Consider the following 20,014-nt stretch of genomic DNA (forward strand, 5'->3'; position numbering starts at 1 on the left):
CATTTTCCCTCCCTTCTTTCTTTATTCTATAAACTTTAATTAAACACTTACTGTTTCAGTGTTACCTCAGGGTACATGGCACTGTAGGAAAGCCATGGGCTTTGGCATCAGGGGCATCTGGGTTCATATATTTGCTCCTTTATTTTTCAGCAGTCATTTAATCTTTTCTAATCTTCACTTTCCTGATCTGTAACATGTGATCAATAATATTTTATTTTAGGCTTTGTTGGGAAAATTGAGACTTAGAGATATTTAGTGAATCCTGATTAAACTGATCAAATAATGAAAAATGTTTTTAGGCCAACATTTTTGAATGCTCTGAATAGGAAAGATAATTCTTTTAGGATCAGTTTGTTCAGGGTATTCTATATGAGGTAAGAGATCAATCTGAGGTGTTTAAATGATAGTTCCTTTAAATAAGTGAATGAGTGGAAAAAAAACCTGGAGTGGAGCCGGGCACAGAATCAGTGCTCATCAGATTCTCTTATTACGTAATTATCCATAGTCGCAGAACAGCTTGATTTTGGTCTCATGAAAATTGTAAGATAGTAAATTACCTTTTAAAGACTTTCTTTTTCTCCAAAAATGTGCATTCCAGAAACTGGTCTTATTTGATCTTGAAGTCAACTCAAATCTTTAGCCTGTGTCAAAAAGATAGTGGGAGCAGGAGATCTGTATGTGATGGTTTAAATGATCGTTCAGCAATATTCACTTTTCTCCCCCTCCCACTGTGGGCAGAATAGACTGATTAGCCCCTTGGATTTTGAGCTTGGCCACATGGCATATTTTGGCCAATGGAATGTTAGAGGAGAAAATATAAGCAGAGACTTTAAATGTGTTTGTGTAGTTTGGCTTGGCTCTTGGCTCCAGTAACCACCATGGGAAGAGTATGCCCCATGTGCGTGAGAGAGGTGAACTGGGCCTGAATGTTACCTGAAGCCAAATCCAATTCACCCAAGGCACAAAGCAGAGTCGCTCCATCTATGGATCCATGAACATGAGGATATGTGCTTATTGATGGTAGCCACTTACTTTTGGGCTGGCTTGTTAGGCATTGCTACTGAGAAAATTGTTGCCTAATGCACTGTGCACACATCCTTTCTATCTAGTGGCCTGGACTCTGTACCTCTGCATCAAAGTGTTCTCACTCAACCCAGTATCATGCAACACCTGTTGCTTGACTTTTGTAGGCAAACTTTTTATAGTTTCATATTGATCTGAGTAGACCAAACTCTTCAGTTTTAGAGGTAGAAGGTCATGACCATAATGTTATTCATTCTGGTCTCAGAATTTTACAGATGAAGAAGCCAAGTGGGAAAGCAATTTGGCTAACATCTCACTGTTCTTAGAAGAACAGAGGGAGAATGCAAGCATCCTGACTTGGCCTTCTGTGCATCTTTTCCTTCTGCAAAATAACTTTTAATCCCATGAATTGGATGATTCAAGATACCGTAAATCTGCTTTAGCGACGGAGAAAGAGTTGATATGCAGATAGGAAGGGAAGGTGAAGGCATCAGCCTAAGGGTGCTGAGGGAAGCTGAAATCGATACGTTGGTCAGGCATTTGCCATGGCTAGACATAAAGGCTCTTCTGAAGTGTGCAATCATTGGACTTGTTCAAAGAATTTCTCTGGGAAGAAAGGGGATGAAATTAAGCCATGGGGAGTTTTGGCCAAGTCATGAAAAAACATTTTCCAAAAGAGCTGTTAATTTGATGGTGGAATGAGTCACAGCCCATGGGCAGGGCTGAAAATCCCATCAGCTGAATTACTCAAAACTTAACTGGACAATAAAAAAATGTATGGTTGAGGCAATCATCCCTGCAGGGTTAGGCCAAAGAGACGCTGTGTCCCTGTTTGAACTTTTCCTTTGCATTTTCAGGCCAAATCTACATGGAAAATTACCTGGTACCTCAGATCACAAGAATGTTGGGGCCAAATTATTTCAATACAGAAGACTTTCCCCATTTCACTTGTCTTCAGGGTCAAATTCATTGAGGGGTGACCAAACTTTCAATATTGTTATTGTGGCAGGCCTGGCACCTACTGTTCGGGAGTTGGAAAATAAAGTTTCTCAGTGAAACTAAACCTTGAATTTCCCAATTTATAGAATAATATGGTACTGTTTAATAATACTGATATCCTAATGGAGCTTACTAACTACAAATGTGTAGCAGTGTGCTTTTAAAATAGAACCCTGGTTTTAAAAGTGTTCATCCTTAAATATACTGTGGTCCTTCCATCATTTCATCTAAAGGATCTGCACCCGATTCCAAAGGGTGAGTGTGGGTCTTCCCAGGCCATTAAGCAGTTCTCTGACCCCAGCTGGGTGTCTTATTATTCAACTCAATTTCAACACGATCTACCTGGAGACAGCATTGGATTCCCCAGGGCAAGGGCTCTGTCCCACAAGACTGACCTCACTGAGATGCCAGTCACGAGTCCAGGCTGTTACCTGTGTTTCTGACTGACTGGCTGCATATCAGAGGTAGTATTGAACCCCTCAATTAATTGGGCCTCAATTAATTTGCTAGAGTGGCTCACAGAGGTCAGGAAACCTGTTTCCTTACTAGATGACTGGTTTATTACAAAGGATATGAATCAAAACCAGATGAAAGAGATACATAGGGTGACCCCCTCCATGAAAGAGCTTCTATCTTAGTGGAGTTTGGGGCCTGGAACAATGGCACGTGGATGCATTCAGGTTCACCAATCTGGAAACTCTCCAAACCCAGTCCTTTTGGGTTTATATGGGGGGCTTCATTACACAGACAGAACTGATTAAATCTTTGACCATTTGTGATTGATTCAACCTCCAGCCCCTCTCCCCTCCCCAGAGGTCAGCGGGGGTGGGAATACAAGTTCCAACCCCCTTGTCACATTGTTGGTTCCCCTGGCAGCCAAAGACCATCCTTAGGTGGGGTCCAAAAGTCACCCGTTAATGTAACAAAAGGCCCCTCTATCGCTGTCATCACTTAGGAAATTGCAAGGGCTTTAAGAGCCCTGTGCCAGAAATGGGAATGAAGACCAAATATATATTTCTTCTAATAAGTCACAATATCACACCCTCCTTAATTTTTGTTTTAAAAGAAAAAAAATGTGATGTGTCTCTACGTGGTGGTAAAGCTCCTCAGGGAGCCCCTTCTTGAGCTCTGGTTCAGGGCCCGAGGGAAACTCAGGCTCCAATTCTGCTTTTCAGAGGATTTATTTCACCCTGTCACTATGCATTCCCTGATGTTATTGTTTTATTAACATCCATCTTCCTCATTAGTCGGTAAGCTCTTCACTTAATGTCTTTGATTCAGTGAGTGAATCAGACTGAGGGTGATGCTCGGTTTCTAGTGATTCTTTCTTCCTGGAGGCCTTGGTGCCTACACCTTCTTGTGAAATAGCCTTTAGTTGTCCTCAGGTAAGTTCAAACTCCCCCTTGTGGCCTTGAAGACTTCTGACACTGTTGGCTCCTCCTACCCAACTTGACTCTTCCCTTTCTCCCTAATTTCTACCTGGAGCTCCACTTTCCAGCCATCACAGGACTTCTTCCATTTCTCTAATAGAAGGTTCTAATTTTTCCTTCTTCTCCTCTCTTGCTCATGTTTCTCTTTGGGTTTGCATTATGTTAAAAAGTAAAATTCAAGCGAGTAAATTTGAAGATCTAATTGGCTTTATTAAGCAATTCATGAACTGTGCAGCATCCCACCCAGCAAGTAGAGAGATGCTCTCAGGAGTTGTACAAAATGGAAGGTTTTTACGGGCAGGAGGGTGGGGCAAGGATGTTACTAGCAAAAGAAAAGCAAGGATAGTTTCAGGCCAGGTCAAATTTGGGGGGCAGGGAGAAGCGAAGAGCAGGGTTTATAACGTGCAGATGTCTGCACGAGTGCTGATCAGGAAATTTCAGGTTGAATGTCAAAAGGTCACATTCCTGGAGAGGTTGAAACTGGTAAGTTAGTCTTGATCTGCTGCTGTGGGGAGCAAATGACTCCATTTGGGTCCTGTTGTTTCTTTTTTAATAGTTTCCTATGGCGACTGTAACAAATTACCATAAACTTGGTGTCTTAAAACAACAGAGACTTATTTATTCTCTCACAGTTCTAGAGACCAGAAATATGAAGTCAGCGTCTCCACAAGGCCATATTCCCCCTGGAGGTTCTAGGGAATAATCCATCCCTTGCCTCTTCCAGCTTCTGGTGTTGGTATTCCTTGGTTTGTAGCCAGATCTCTCTGCTCTGTCTTCACATTACCTCCTCTGTGTGTCTTTTCCTTTGTGTCTTACAAAGATATTGGTCATCAGATAAGGGCCCACTTAAGTTGAGTAAGTAAATTAATTAATTAAGTTAATTAATTAATTAAGTAAAATTAATCATCACAGTTACATAGAATCACTTCTGTTGTGTTGTGTTGGCCAAAGTCCATTACCAGCTAAGATTCAAAGGTTGTGGATAGAGACTCCATTTCTTTCAACCTACTTTACCACAGAGAGGCAACCGTGTCTCTGTGAAATGTGCATGACTGGATCCTACCTCATTTCCACTGATTTAGAATTGAGAAAGTGGTCCCCAGGAATCTACACGTTTACAAAGCTTTCTCAAAGATCATGAGTCCAATCATAGTTTAAGGACCCAGGTCCTGGGCCATAGGAAATAATCTCCCTGTTAGTTTTGGATTCTTTACCAATACAGATTTTTTTCTTTAGGATTTAGGCCCTTGTGTCCAGCTTCATTGTCTATGTGTTTATATTTATTCTCTACTTTTCTTTTCTCTCTTTTTTAAAATTCTCTGCTTTTCTAATTCTATCTCAGTATTGTCATCTTGAAATGAGTCCACTTCATTATACAAAATTATGGCACTTTCTTTTATTTTTAATTTTCTTTGGTTTGGCCTATTCTTTTTAATCTTGAAAGTGCGCTAATTTGTTTTATTTTTAAGGTACACTTTTTAATTTTAAAATAATTTTACATTTATAGGGGAGTTGCAAAGATAGTATAGAGAGTTCCCATATACTCCTTACTTATTTTCCTCTTTCTTGAATTGGTAAGCATGATTCATTTGTTGAATAATTCACATTGATACCATTCTATTCACTAAACTACAGACTTTATTTGGAATTAACTAGTTTTCCCATAGGGCCTTTTTTCATATTATAAGATTGAATCCAGGAAATTGCTTTTATTTAATTGTGATGTCTCCTTAGTCTCTAATCTATGACAATCTCTCACCTTCCTTGTTTTTTATGATCTTGACAACTTTGAAGATTACTGGTCAAGTATTTTATAGGCTGTCCCTCAGTTAGGGCTTATCTGTTGTTTTTCTTTTTTCTTTTTTGTATATTTATATTGGGATTTTGCATTTGGGGGAAGAATTCTACTGAGATGAAGTACCCTTCTAATCACGTCATGTCAGGGAGGACAGGAGGACAACATGAGTTACTGTTGGGGATACTAACATTCATCACTTGGTTGATGTAATGTCCGCCAGTTTTCCCCACTATAAAGTTGCCTTTATTCCTCTCCACACTATTCATTGGAAGTGACTCACTATGTTCTACCTCCTGCTCTCAAGGGGAGGGAAGTTAAGCTTCACCTCCTGGACAGGGAGGTATCAACATATATGACTGGAAATTCTTCCGTAGGGAAGATTCCAAATAATATATGTTTGGTCTTTTAAGTCAAGGAATTTTCAAAGTAAGGATATTGAATAAAATGGAGAATCATAAAGCATTGATCAGGAAAAAAAATGAATCCCACTTCCTCCAATTGTATCCAGTTATGATCTTCTTTTCTTCAACTAAGCCTGCAGTGTAGGTACTATCTTTAAGATCTATCAAAATATCATATGCTGCCTTGATAAAGATTATTTCCTGAATTTGGTGGGTCACTAAGTCAGCTGCCTACACCAGACTTTTAAAAATCAAGTGAAAAAGACCATGCCATGAAACTACAATTGCCAGCATTTCCATGGAAACTGGAGTACAAAGGGGCTGTTTGCCTAGAGAGGTCTGTTTATTTTATTTCATTTTTTAAAAACTATCAAGAATAACTCTTTGAGATGTGACATTCTGTTTTCACAAGCGCACTCAAGGTGTCAGACAGAGCCCAATTTTATATTCCTTGAAAATAGAGTGCGCTGTAGTGTTTGCCGGACTTTTCAACATGTCACTTTCAACCAATTTTATGTACAAATGGGTTACAGTCCCATGAAAATATTCAGAAAAAGAGGAAACTGTTTCCAAAAGGAGTATTAAGTATTATTACATTGAAAGCCATTCAGAGTGGAAAACCTTCCCACTGAACCTCCATCTTTGGAGGAACAAGGAACCAGAGTATTTCTAGAAAATGGGAGAGTCTCATCTTTACCAACTAGAGGTCTGAGGGGAGCTCAGTTAAATTGGCCATTCATCTCCTCTCCTCTAAAATCATGCTCCCCTGGGTGACATGGTCTTGGGGTCACTATCAAAGGCACCCTTAATCCCATGCCCTAAGAGACACTCATTTCAATTCTCCATCCAGTATGGCTCCAGGATGCACATGACAATCCCAAGACCAGGTCTTCAGACCCGCAGAGAATTTATTACATAAGATTTACTGAGAAATGTTGGATTACAAGGTATTCCAGGAGTCATTTTCATCTTTAAAAGAATATACTCATTTAGACCACTGAGGGCTGGCTTCTTAGATCTGTCACTTAAAAATACGCCCCTCTCCCACTGATGTAGCTTTGATGCAACCGCGTCTGAACAGCAGGCTTTTGAGGTTGTGTCAAGACAAGAAGTGGGGATAATTTAAAGTGACAGAGCCAATTTTAAAACAGAGGCCCAGTGTTCCTTATTTTGGGGACTGGGCTCAAACTGAGCTACTTTATGGCATCTAGACCTTTTCAGAGAGTTTCTCAAGTTTTACTCTCCATTCCCAGGAAAATGAGGCTTTCCACCAATAGCACAGATGGGATCTTTGCCCAGAGCAGATTTCAGGGACTTGAAATTGAGGGACATTATAGGAGTTAAGAGGAGTTTTGTTGATTCCCCACAGCTTTTTCTTTGACAGCCTCTTTTAGCATTGAAAATATTTTATATCGTATATTCTATAGGCAAATATTTTGTATGTCACAATGAAATGCCCTTAACATTTCATCTTGAGTCTTTTTGAAGTGGGAATCAGAAGTGACCAGTCCTTGGAGACATTATGATCCAGGTGGCAGACCCATTCTTCCCTTCCAATGCACGTTTCCCTTTTTCCACCTTCCAGCTGTGTAGCCCCCCTGGCAGAGTGTCTTGAATGGTGCCCCACCCCCCAAAAGCTATGTTCAAGTCTATACTCCCAGGAGCTGTGAATGTAACCTGATTTGGAAAAAGGTCTTTGCAGATGTAATTCAGTTAAGAATCTTGAGATCAGGTCATCCTGGATTAATGGAGAGGATGCTAAATCCAGTGGCGCATGTCCTTGTAAGAAAGAGAAGAGAAGACAGATGCAGAGGAGAAGGCCAAGTGAAGACCTAGGGGAAGACGAATGCCAAGATTGGACTTATGCTTCCACAAGCCAAGGAAAACCTGGAGTCACCAGAAGAGACAAAAAAAGACTCTCCTTCAGAGCCTTCAGGAGGGACGGCTTGTGACAACCCCTTGATTTCACACTTCTGGCCTCCAAAGCTGGAGATAACACATTTCAGGTGTTTCAGTTGCCCTGTTATGGGGATATGTCTGGCTGCTCCTGGAACCTCATATACCTGTGTTCTCTGTGTCATTCTTATCATCCTTGCTCCTTGGGAAACCTATTTTATTCATTCATTTTCTACTTACCATAGTCTAGGCCCTGGAAATGTAAATACGAAGAGGGTGAGTCAGTGCCTTCGAGGAGTTTACAGTCTGCGGGTGGTGGGAGAGGGAGGTGGGTCTCTCACCACAGCCCTAAATAGCAATGGCAGACACTTGCAGATCCCTCGGTTAAACTGTGCTTTGCCCATGGCAGGGCTTCTCAGCCTTGGTGCTATTTTGACATTTGGGGCGGATAAATCTTTGTCGTTGGGCTGCTCTGTGCATTGTGGGGCGCTGAACAATATCACTGGCCTCTGCCCACTAGATGCCAGTAGCAAGTCAACCCCCTTCTCCACTACAACAATCAAAACTGTATCCAGATATTGCCAAATACATATCTTCTGGAGGAGCAAAATTGTACCTGGTTGAGAACCATTGGTGTACGGCATTTCTTCGCTTGGAACACTGCTGTGCTTGAGCAGCTGGTAAGCTCTTGATATCTTTATTGATTCTCAAACACGGGTGCTTCTCCTTTATTCCTATGGCAGTCTGCACTAACCTTGGTTAAAGCAGTGATCTTGAACCTCTGCCTTCTTGTTCTTAAAATTTTCCAAGAAGAGACGCGTGTCTTTGCATGTCTATTTCTTCCCCGCACGTAATGTTTGTTATGATAAGAAGGAAAGACTTACTGGGGGTCACACTTTGAGGCCCCCAAAGGAGGCAGATGTGCATGGCCCAGCAAATGCTTTATTACCAGAAAGGGCTTTGTCCTTACACTTCAGTCCAGGCTCCCCAGGAGCTGTACGGGGCCTTCTACAGACTACAAAGCCTTCTTTTGTGCCCCAGGACAAAGGCTGGCAATTTGAGCAGCATGGGCAGCTTCTGAGACCCCTTTTCTGTAGGCAGGTACCCCCATGCTTGTTCTGTGGCTTATCAGTCCCTTGAGCCGGTCCTCAAAGAAAGGGTGTCCTGGTCATCCATATTTAGGTAACTTTGTCCCTTGTTCTCCTTCTCAGAAATTCACAGTGCACATTAGTAAGGAGGAGAGATTGAGACAGAATTTGTTTCACATTATTCAGATCACCGTTTTCTAGACTTCTAGGACTATGGAAACTAAAGCATCTGAGAAATCTACAATACCCTAACATATATTCCAGGAAATGCTAACTTAAATTCATACCCTATTAGCATCCATCTGAGGCAGCGCTTGCACACTGGCCCACGTTGTTTTTTTCTTTGTATGCTTTTAGATTTAAATTAGTATCTGTACTTCAGGAGATTTCTCCTAAAATGGGTTTAAGGGTTTTCTTAAAAATTTTTTTTTTCTTTTCCTGTTTGGTATCAGTTGGCTGGGACTCTCTGCTCATTTTGAAGGGGAAGAGTTTTCCCCAGTGAACCCAAGTCCCCACCATGCCCTTTTAACTCCCTGATAGAAGCAGAGGGTCAGATGCTTTTTATTATATGCTCATACCCTTGTTTTCAGTAGAGAAATACTGCTCTCTTGGAAATGGAGGCAAAGAGAGATAGGCTTGAAGGCTGTATTTCAAGAAAAATGGGAGCAGGCATCTTGACTCTCTTAGACATGGGCAGCATCACTTTGTGTGCTGGGATTTGCATGCCATCCAGAGAGAACAAGGCACGGGGAAGGAAACTGCGGGCAGAGCTGATCAAGGGAAGTAAAAGGGCCTGTTCCTCCAACATCCTTGGAACCCAGGATTCCAACCAAAATGGACCATCTTCCACTCCTTTAGGAGACTCTAAAGAGAGCCTCCTATAGGGGCATCTGGGTGGCTCAGTCAGTTAAGCATCTGCCTTCAGCTCAGGTCGTGATCTCAGGGTCCTGGGATTGAGCCCCGCTTCTGGCTCCCTGCTCAGCGGGGAGTCTGCTTCTCCCTCTCCCTGTGATCCTCTCTCTTGTGCATGCACTCTCTCTCTCTCTCAAATAAATAAAATTCTTAAAAAAAGATAGAGAGAGAGAGTTTCTTCTAAATAAGGAGTCGCCACAGAAGTGAGGAATCTTTGGGGTGGATACAGTGATCCCGCTGGGTATGAGGAGGAGGCCTTCCTTGCTGCTTGGCAGAAGGGGATGCACACAAGCAAAGAGATCGGAAAGTGCGGGGCATGTCATGTTTGTGACAAGACCTGTTTAGTTGTTACTGCCACTCTGGGGGTCTGGAGTGGGGATCTCACAACACACAGAGGGAAGAGAGTCAAGGGGCATTGAAAAGTTTCTCGTGGATCCAGGTTCTCTGGACTGGAAGAATGCTAGCACACTCAGGGTAACCCCTGGTGATATCTAAAACTTGACCCGATTTGCTCACGTGAAGGAGTAATGACCATCAGATGGACCCAATCAGGTGGCGTGAGGGGCACCAAGACTTAAGCCAAGAAGGGGTCTACAATTGGGGTATGGCAGACACCAGGGCAGCTGGGAGGCCCTCCGTCCCAAGTGTAGACACATTGTTTGCCTCCCTCTCAGCTAGTCTGGCTGAGGGACCATGGAGACATGAATTCAGTGCTCTTGGATCAGCCGGACATTTAGACTTGGGTGTCAAAAACCAGGATCTCAGGTTCTTCCACATGGAGCCTGTCTTTGTGAAGCTGTTCACTTTCCCCTGAAGGAGTTAACATGGTGCCTTACAGTGACCAGTGCAATTAAAATGTCACTTAAACCCTTGGAGAATAATCTGGCTCCAGATTTCAGAGGGCCTCCAATAAGACCTCGTGGGCCCTTTAGGCAGTGAGATAACATTGTTATTGGTGTGAAAGGGGGGTGAGGGAGCACAGGGTCATGGTCTAACCCAGGGAAGATAAATCTCCCTGGGTCCGAGCGGAGCCCTGGCCATCTCCCTGTGCTGTGGACTTTATATACAGGCTCTGAGTTGCGATTCCTTAACCCGTTCCCACTTGAGCCACCGGTACCCACAAAGGCAGATCTGTACAATCTCATATTCCAGGAAGTCAATGTAATGTCACAGGCCAATGAAACTGACTAGTCTGACAGGAACACACAAACAACCAGGACGTAAGGCTGCACCCCACATCCCCCTGCCGTGTTTATTCAGGAGTGGAGGTCCATTAAGTGCTCTGTGATGGCCTTCTGATAACACACCCACCTTTGCGGGCTGACTGGGGCTGGATGTCTGCCCTTAAATGTGACAGCTGACATTTTTGGATACACTTAAAGATGGGCTTGTCCGCCATGGTGCAGAGGACAGAAACCACACATCTTAAAGTTACAGCCTCTCTCCCTCGTGCTTAGGAACAAGTGGTTCTTCTCAGGTCTCTCCGTTTATCTCGAGGGTCTCTTTCCTCCGCGAGAGTAATGCAAAGCCTGGCAGGAGAGATGGGTGCTCCGTTGCTGGAGGGAGCAACATTTCAGCAGATACTTAAGGGAGGTGCCAGGAAAATAATGCCGAGATGCATGCACTTTATCAAAAGTGCACATTTTGAGGGGAAGGGAGGTGGGGCAGAGACCCCCCAAATTCATTGCTATCTTCCACTGTGATTGTCAGAAGCCACGTGTCTGAAAGTCTGAAGACCGAATTGCAGCTATTGAGGCCACCGCCTACCTGCTGAGTCATATTTCTGTTAGTTCCCCTCAGGCACCCTTGTGCTCTCCCCGCCCCAACTTCACCCCTGTCTTGTGCATTGCTCCTTGCCCCCCACCCTGCTAAGAATGACCTATCTTTGATCTTTTTATCTTCACTGATTGACTGATTGATTGATTTACCTAATATTAACCGAGTGCCTGGCACTGACTTCCCTGGTGCAAAAGATACTGCAGTAAATAACTCAGAAAAGTCCCGTTCTTGTGGACCTGCGTTCTGGGTAGGGCAAGGGGAGAGACAGACAATAAATATGTAAATCCATGAATAAAGATGCGCATTTCTGGGAGTAATAAAAGCCATGAGAGAGTGAAACAGAGTGAAGGGACAGAGTGGAGGTGAAGAGGGGCCTGATTTAAATTGGGTGGTCCAGGAAAGCTTTACGGAGGAGGGAGCTGAGATGGGGACAGTATGGGACAGCCCCGTGGCTCAGAGGCTGATGCTCCATTTGGTGTGTGTGGGGGGGTCCCCTCCCTCTCCCCCTCCCCCCGAGGACAGGATCAGGTTTGGATTGGTTGACAAACACCAGGAGGCCTGGGGGGAGGGAAGGGTGTGAGCCAAGTGGGGGGAAGGGGGCTGGCGAGAGATCCAATCAGATAACCAGGGAGGGCCAAGGGCATGCAGGACTCTGAAGGTCATGGTTAGGGGATTGGATTCTATTCAAGATAGGAAGGGGAGCCAGAGGAGCATGTGAGCAACGTGGGATGGGAAGTGCATTAAATCAGTGTTTTATCTCTCGGCTCCTCTATGCCCCTTCAGATGTGCTGTGAACCGTCTGCAGCAGAAGGATCCCTGGGCTCAGAGTGTGACGGTGCAGTAACGAAGGGGCCTACCTTCCTGTCCACGGCCCGTGTGCTCCGTGAGGACAGGAATCATGCCCGCGTTGGCCCTGCTTCTCCACTTTGCACACAGTGCTTCGTCAATAAATGTCTACTGCATGGACCTTAATTATAAGCTCCTGGAGGTTAATAACATTTGCCCAATTTATTCTGTAAAATTCCAAAGTGCCCTTCAGAAAAGTTCTTTGATGGGGAATTGGGCTCTTGAAACAGTGGTATTAATGGATCGTCACCCAGATGGCTCCCCCCTAGTTGGGAGGGTAATTAGGGTGAACTTGACCAAAAGAAGTTATTCAAATCACTCCCCTTGGTCAATTACTTTCCTGCAGATGATTTTAGAATGTTTCTTAAACGTGTCAGTGTTCAGGCAATGAAACCGAGATTAAAAGCCCAGACTCCTTCTTGTTGCAGGTCCCAGAAAAAAAAAAAAAAAACAAAACGTGCATTTTAACGACTGCTGCCCCAACTTCAAAATTAAACAGATTACATTCTTGGGAGTACGATTTCAGCTTCTTTACATTTATGACACAAATGGAGCCATTCGCCCTCACTTCAGTCCATAAAGGCAAGACTCATTAGAAGGAGGAAATTTCCTTTATCATTAATGGGCCACACTCACATGATAAACCCAGCTCTGCTTCTCCCACCCCCTTTCCCGAAACTTCGATTCTCGTTTTAAGCAGTTCCCACATAGACTATTTATCTTCCACATTTCCCCAACTCTCAATGGCACCATTATATCCTTTATTTGGAATCATAAAACTTTGAGAATAAAAAAGAAGCAAATTAATCCTCCCAGGGGAGAGAAGGAAGAGGGATCCTGCCAGCGTTTAACTTGTAGGATTGGACTGGCCTCGAAACACAGTTTTCTTTTTCAGCAGCTTAGCTGGTAAGGGGGAAATGAATGGTTATGACAGAGAGTCCTGAAATAAAATGCAGAATTATGCAGACGCGTTAAAAACGGACATCTTGAAATAAAAACTGTTGAAAGCACCAGGAATAAACAATGCAGGCTGGAAAGGGAACGTTTTGAAGCGTTGCATGGGTCACTCTGCATTTATTATTCACAGCGGAAAAATAACCTCAATCGTGATGTGAAAACCACAATTTCCTTTATTTGTGGATCATGCCAGATTAAAAAGCATTCAGGGAAGAGATGTGGCTGGGGGAACTGAATGCCGTCGGAAGAGGTGAGCACCCGGGGTCCAGAATTCTGTCGCAGACGCTGGCTCGCCCTGTCCCATTGCCGGAGTCACTTAACCTCCTGATGACTCCCTTCCCATCATCAGGCTGGAATTAAGGAGTCGGCCTTTCCTCTGGGGCCTGAGATCTGGATTTCCTAACAGCCAATTGGATAGCATGCTTGGCCATTGCAATTTGCTCTAAGGAGTCTCAAGGTTGTTATGAAAAGAAGTGATTAAAGTCAGTTAACAAGCCGGTTGCCACGAGAACGGCCAATGAGAAAACCTATGGTGGAGAGTGCCTCCAAGTGAATCTCCAGGTTTGGGGTTCTGGAAACAGATTCTACAGCTAGTAAAGCCTTTATTATTTTATTTTATTTTTATGACTTTTTCAATTGTGAGCTAGAGTTCCCTGATAATGGCTGAATATTGCGCTCTCTTAAAGTCAAATGAAAATCGTTTTGTTGAGAAAACAGTATACAAGCAGGATATGACTGCTTAAAAGGATTTTAGAGATAATCTGGCCTAGCTCTTTTATTTTGCAGAGGACGAACTTGCCAATGCAGAAAGTTTAAATGACCTCCCCAAGTTGGTGGATCCACAGATCCTGTGGTCATCATCGGCTTTGAAACAGGATTTTGATGGTGGCTTAGTTAATCTAATAATTTGAACAGGAGTCCTTGAAGAAGGCTGGTGAGACCAGAAGTTTCTACATCATGGTGAATTTGATGGTGGTCCAGAAGGATCCAGAGGCAATGCTGGATAATGTCCTTTATCATGAAAGAAGTCTTCTGAATCTAAAGGTGCCTTTTAGAAAAATGCTGTGAGCGTAGCTGTTAATTGCAATGTAAATTGCAGTAATTTTTGTTTAGTTTACCTTTTCCTTCCCTCCCTCCCTCTTTCTTTCTTTTTGTCTCTGTCTCTTTCTTCTTCCTCTTCTTATTTATTTTTAATTTGAAGAGATATTCTGGAGAAAAACGAGGTAAATACAGAATCAATCTAGGCCTTGGTTACCTGGGGTTGAGAGAAAAACCCAGAAAGTGGAGGGAGGCTCATTCACATGGTAGAAAGGAAAAGGCTCCTGTGATTTACTCTGACTTGCTAATTTTCAGAAGGAAATTAATAAAATTGATTCCAGCAAAAACTCTAAGTGGACAAATAGAAGAAAAACAGATCGAGAATTGTGGATATTTAGGGCAGAGAGAAAGTTCTTAGAGAAATCTTTCCCTCAGGGAGAAATAAATATTTAGGAGAAATCACTAACTCTAAGGGTCGTTAAAGCAAAGATCACTCATAGGATGGAAGCAAACCCTCCCACCAACTATTAATTCCAATTCCTAGACTCGGTGGCAGTAACATGATTAGTTATTGTGGGTTCTGGAAGAAAGCGGGACCCTTGGCAATAAAGCCCTGGAAATATGTATTTTTAAGTACTATAAAAGATGTGGAAAGCAACTTTTCTTTTCATCCTGGGGACTAGAAATAATACACCTGCAAGGACAGATGAATGGCATAATATTGGCATTCAATGGGGCATTAAACATTTTGCACCACGTTTATGGGATTTTCCTGCCATTAATTCTAGGTAAAATAAACTTTTAAAAAATGTTTTGTTGTGTTTTGGGATTGCATTTATTTTTCATCAACTTACTTTTCTTTGCCATTTTTTTTTTTTTTTTTTTTTTCTGCTGGGTTTTCATGTCTATTATGTTTTCTTGTGTCCGTTGTGCTCTTGGCTAGTTTCCTAACTGGACTCCCTGTTCAAGGGGGCTTTTCTTTTTCCTACCCCCTGTGCCCTTTGCGTTCTTTCTTTCAGTCCTGCTGCACGTGTTCGGACCCAAGGCAGGGTCGGATGTGGTTGGTTCTGCTGGCTGCAGTCACTGTGGTTTACCTGTGGCGCCCTGGGACTGGCGAGGTCTTGGACCGCCGGTCCTGGAGCTGCACAGATTGGGGCCACCTGAATCTCTCCACTACCAGGGTACCCGCTCCACAACTGATTATGATGGCAAGGCCTTGCATTTCTTCCTAGTTCAACTTGCGGCCTTCCTCCTTTATTCTGTCTGCTTCCTTAAAGAAGTTCTCTTCCCCGTTAGCAGTACACACGCCTTCCTTCTCAAACTTTCTCAAATTTGCCTCTCAGGGAGAGAGGAGGAGCAATGTGGTGGGAATCCGGATGCCCGGGTCCTTCGTCCCGGCTCTGACGCTCACATAGTACCCACGTGACATTAGATGAGCCATTGGACCCTCCGATGTTCATTTTTCTGAGAGGTTTGGGTAAGATCCATGTGTCATCTCCCGAGATCTGTAATTCTCCTCTGGGGCTCCAGGCTTGATAGAGAAGTAGAGCAAGAAAGGAGCTGAGCAAAACACACTGTCTCGATGAAGTGGGATGGAGCCACTTGAAGGACTGAAATTTGGCTTGAGGAAGTAAGGCTGGCAGCTTCCCAAGTGTGGTTCAATGACTAGCCTTTGGGACACCTTGGAGCTCTTATGAGAATTGATGAAGTTACAAGTAATCATGGAAAGCTACGTGCCAGGCTCTGTTTTGGGTGCTTGGTTCATAGCAGTGGAACGATAAGACGGGTCCCTGCTGTCATGGAGCTTAACCTTGGTTAGTGTTTCAGGTGGTTATGTGCTCTAGGAAGAGTCTAGTCTGCGAAAAGAAGGGTGAAAGGCTGCTCTTTCATATGAGGTAGTCAGGGAAGCCCACTGGAGGAGGCAGCAGAGACCAACATGAAGTCAAGGAGGGAGCCATTTGGATGTCTAGGGAAAGAGTATTCCTGGTGGGCAAACAGCTAGTGCAAAGGCCTGGAGGTGGGAGGTATGTTTGAGAAATAGCAAAGGAGGCCAGTGTAGCTGGTGCAGGGTGGGGATTCCTGGGTTCTACCATCAAGTCCATCAATGTATCCACAGGCCTGGAGTTGGGTTAGAGTCAGATGCTAAGCACATGCCCCAAGGGTTTCTTATACCCATTCAACATTTGACCCTAAGGCTTGCCTGATGGCCAAGTGACAAGTGAGAGATCTTCTGGTTCTGGATCCTGAGCCCTTTAGGCCAGTCAATGAGCATTTTACTGAGGACTATGATCTTAAGAGTCTGTGTTAGTGTCTCTGGAACTTGTTTTGGTAGCCTGGGAACAATCTTCCCTTCGATTCCAGAGAATTCACCATCATCCTTTTTGGGTGATCCTTGGGTGCCTGTCACTATGGACTATGAGCCATTTCCTGGGTTTAGATCTCTAATGATCAGCACTAGGGAAGTAGGACAATGAAGATGGGTTATCTCCTGGTGCTCAGAGGGGACTCTCAGCCTGGATTTAAGGAATGCCCAAGTTATACACTTAAATCTATTGAGACATGTGAGTCAAAGCTTTTTTTAACTGAATTGATCCAATCTAGGAGAAAGCCTTTGCTGACTTTAGACCATGGGTGACTGATGGATGCCTGTTAAACAGAGATTTTAATCATACAGTTTTGTGACTTACCCCACTTTGCAAAGGACTTTGAGTGTGTGGCAGTTTATCCTGATATCTTTCTAGGACCCTTCCCTGACTCAGCCAAAGAATCTCTTTTAGTTTCCTGGTCCAAGTAGCCAGGCCCTGGGGAAAAGTATATCTGTCACACTAAGAACCTTGAGGATCAGAATTTAATAGGCTCCTCATTAGTTGGTTAAAAAAGGGCCAGGAGAAACTTCTGGAAAAGAAATGTCCACTTTCATCTGAGTGGTCTGGTTCTCATGGACCCCCACAATAGCGGCCAGACTGCTTGGTGAACAAACAAATGTCTCATGGGTCCTCATCCAGAAAATGTTTCCCAGATGCACCAGCCACCCCTCTGCTCACTGAGCTTGCTTTTGCAGCTGTGATGTCAGCTCTGGGCTTTGATTCACAGGCTTCTCAGCCAGAAATCCCACCTCTCTACTTCCCCCCCAGAGAGAAAATCCCACTGTCCCTCAGGCCCAGCTGGAAACTTGCCCCTTCCATGAAGATGCCATGGAAAGGAAGATGTCCATATTCTACCTCTTCTGAAGTCTTAGACCACTCCCTGGCTGCCCCTACCACCTCAAAATCATGACCCTTTTCACGTCCCATCTCCCCATTTTGGGTAGAGATATCTTATAGTTGTAATTCAGAGTTTATCCCACAGGACCACCCATCAGACATTTTTATTTCTTTGGTAGTCTCTGGGTTATGTGAAGCCATGTCTTTTTCATTTGGGTATCCCCAGTGCTAGCATGGTGATGCACTGGGTGTGTGTACCATCACATGCTTACTGCCAGAATGAGTCTAATTAGCTGAATGAATTCAGGTCTAGCATAGATAGTGTGCCCAGCATAGGATTTACACTATCTTATGAAGAACTAGTACAAATGAATAAAAATGCAATCGGAATACCAAGGGGGACACCATAAAGGACTAGATGAGATAATTCACAGCAGATAAATTAGTAGACCATGTCTGGCTTCACTAGTTGTAAGAAAGCAAAATGATAATGCCCTTTGCTGATGCCCTGGGACATGTACACATTTGCTGGTAGCTGGAAATCGTACATTGGTGCACACCACTGTGCATTGATAAATGTGTATTTTGAGTCATAAAACTTTCGTATGCTCTGACACAATAATCCTGCTCCTGGGAATTGATTATAAGGAAATAATCCAAAATAAGGAAAAAAAACCCTACATTTTTTTCGGAGCTCTGCTCCTTATAATTTTAAAAACAAAGCTGCAAATGCCATTTTCAGTAATAAGGGTTAAATAAAACCTGATCCGTAGATTCTTTCTGTGGAATGCTCTACAGCCAATTTAAAAAGCACTTACAGGGGCACCTGGGTGGCTCAGTCAGTTAAGTGTCTGCCTTCAGCTCAGGTCATGATCCCAGAGTCCTGGGATTGAGCCCCACATCGGGCTCCCTGCTCAGCAGGGAGTCTGCTTCTCCCTCTCCCTCTGCCTGCTGCTCTGCCTACTTGTTCTATCTTTCTGTCAAATAAATAAATAAAATCTTAAAAAAAAATAAAAAAAAATAATAAGCACTTACAGAGGTTTTGTACATAATGAGCTACCGTTTAAAATATGGTAGCTAATGATAAAGCAGAATATTTTCATCATTTGGTAGATACACCAACTAGGAGAAGAAACTGGGTTGAAACTAAAAGAGCTTGTTTTCAGGGTTGGGCGCATTTATTTGGCTTGTATTTTATCCTTCTTGATCCTTGGATTCTTCATCTACACAATAGACACACAAATTTTTACCTCTTAGGATGAGATATATTGCGTGCAAAATCCAGGGCCTGAGCATAAAGGGCATGCTCAATAAACATAGATATTATCATTATTTTAGCAGAATTTACTGCACCTATAATCTAGATCAAGGAGCCAAGACTATGACAAATAGTTAAGGATGAATGGGAAAAAAATGGGCTTTGGTATTGTTCCCTATTGCTGTGGGAATTTTAGGAAGGACAAATTGTTGAGAAAATAAGGCGAGATTTTGAAGGATGGGGAGATGGGGAAAGCATCATAGGAGGTGGGGAAGACAGAGATAAGGAAGGGAGATGAGAACCAACATGGGTTATGCCAAAAGGCAGAGGTTGGCCTGATTAATAAAGAGGGCCCTTGATGTTAGGGAGTGATGGGATAAATGATGTGGACAAGATTCTGGAGGTCTTTGCCAGCATCCAATTTTGAAAGAAAGCATTCTTAAGTGAAGGTGAATATTTGAATAGTAAAGTAAGATCTGGTGAAGACTGAAGCTTCTGAAACTCCTTACAGATGGAATAGAAGGAATTAACAAAGTGAGACTTCATCCTCTGCATTCCTTCCTATCCCAGCACTCTGTCAGGACATGATCCAAGATCAGTCATTTACATGTTAGTATGAATTTATTATTCTTATTTTCAACAATTGATCAAAAATTCATTGAAGAATTCCTCAAAGTATTTACAGTTTAAGTCTTATCTTTGCTATAGGATGAAATACATTGCTCCATGTGACAGGAATTCTAGTCCTTGGGGACTGTGGAGAGAGGCACATGGGTGGTGCTGACATTGAATATGTAAATTGTTAGTAATTCTACATATAATGCCACCTTGGCCATAAAGCCATTACTTTGCTTAGTTGCTCATTAATTTATTTAATAGATTGTTTATCTATTCATCCATCCATCCAGCCATCTGTCTGTCCATTCTCCATCCATTCATCCATCCATCCATCCATCCATCCATTCATCCATTTATCCATTCATCCATCCATCCATCCATCCATCCATCCATCCATCCATCCATCCATCCATCCATCCATCCATCCACTTATTTAAGCAATCTTTCATAAAGCATGAATCTTGTGCAGGCATAATGTAGGCATTGGGATTATAAAAAGAAATATGACATAGTGACAGTCTTTGTGGCTCTTGGAAAATTATGCTTGAACAAAAGCTCTCTCCAAAAATTCTGCAAAATATTTTCTGTGTAGAATTAGTTAATTAGATGAAAGAGAGCAAAACCATAAAAATATTCACAGTTATCTCTTGTCTAGAGGCTTTGACCACAGGGGGAAGCTGTGAGTCAGCTCTCATAGGCCTCCAGTATAAACGCCATGTGGGGTGTCCTGCAAAGCTCCTCAATATTTGGCTCCCCAAACATTCCCAG

Source organism: Mirounga leonina, unplaced genomic scaffold, assembly GCF_011800145.1.
Source record: "Mirounga leonina isolate KUSES-001 unplaced genomic scaffold, KU_Mleo_1.0 Mir_129, whole genome shotgun sequence".
NCBI classification, from domain to species: domain Eukaryota; kingdom Metazoa; phylum Chordata; class Mammalia; order Carnivora; family Phocidae; genus Mirounga; species Mirounga leonina.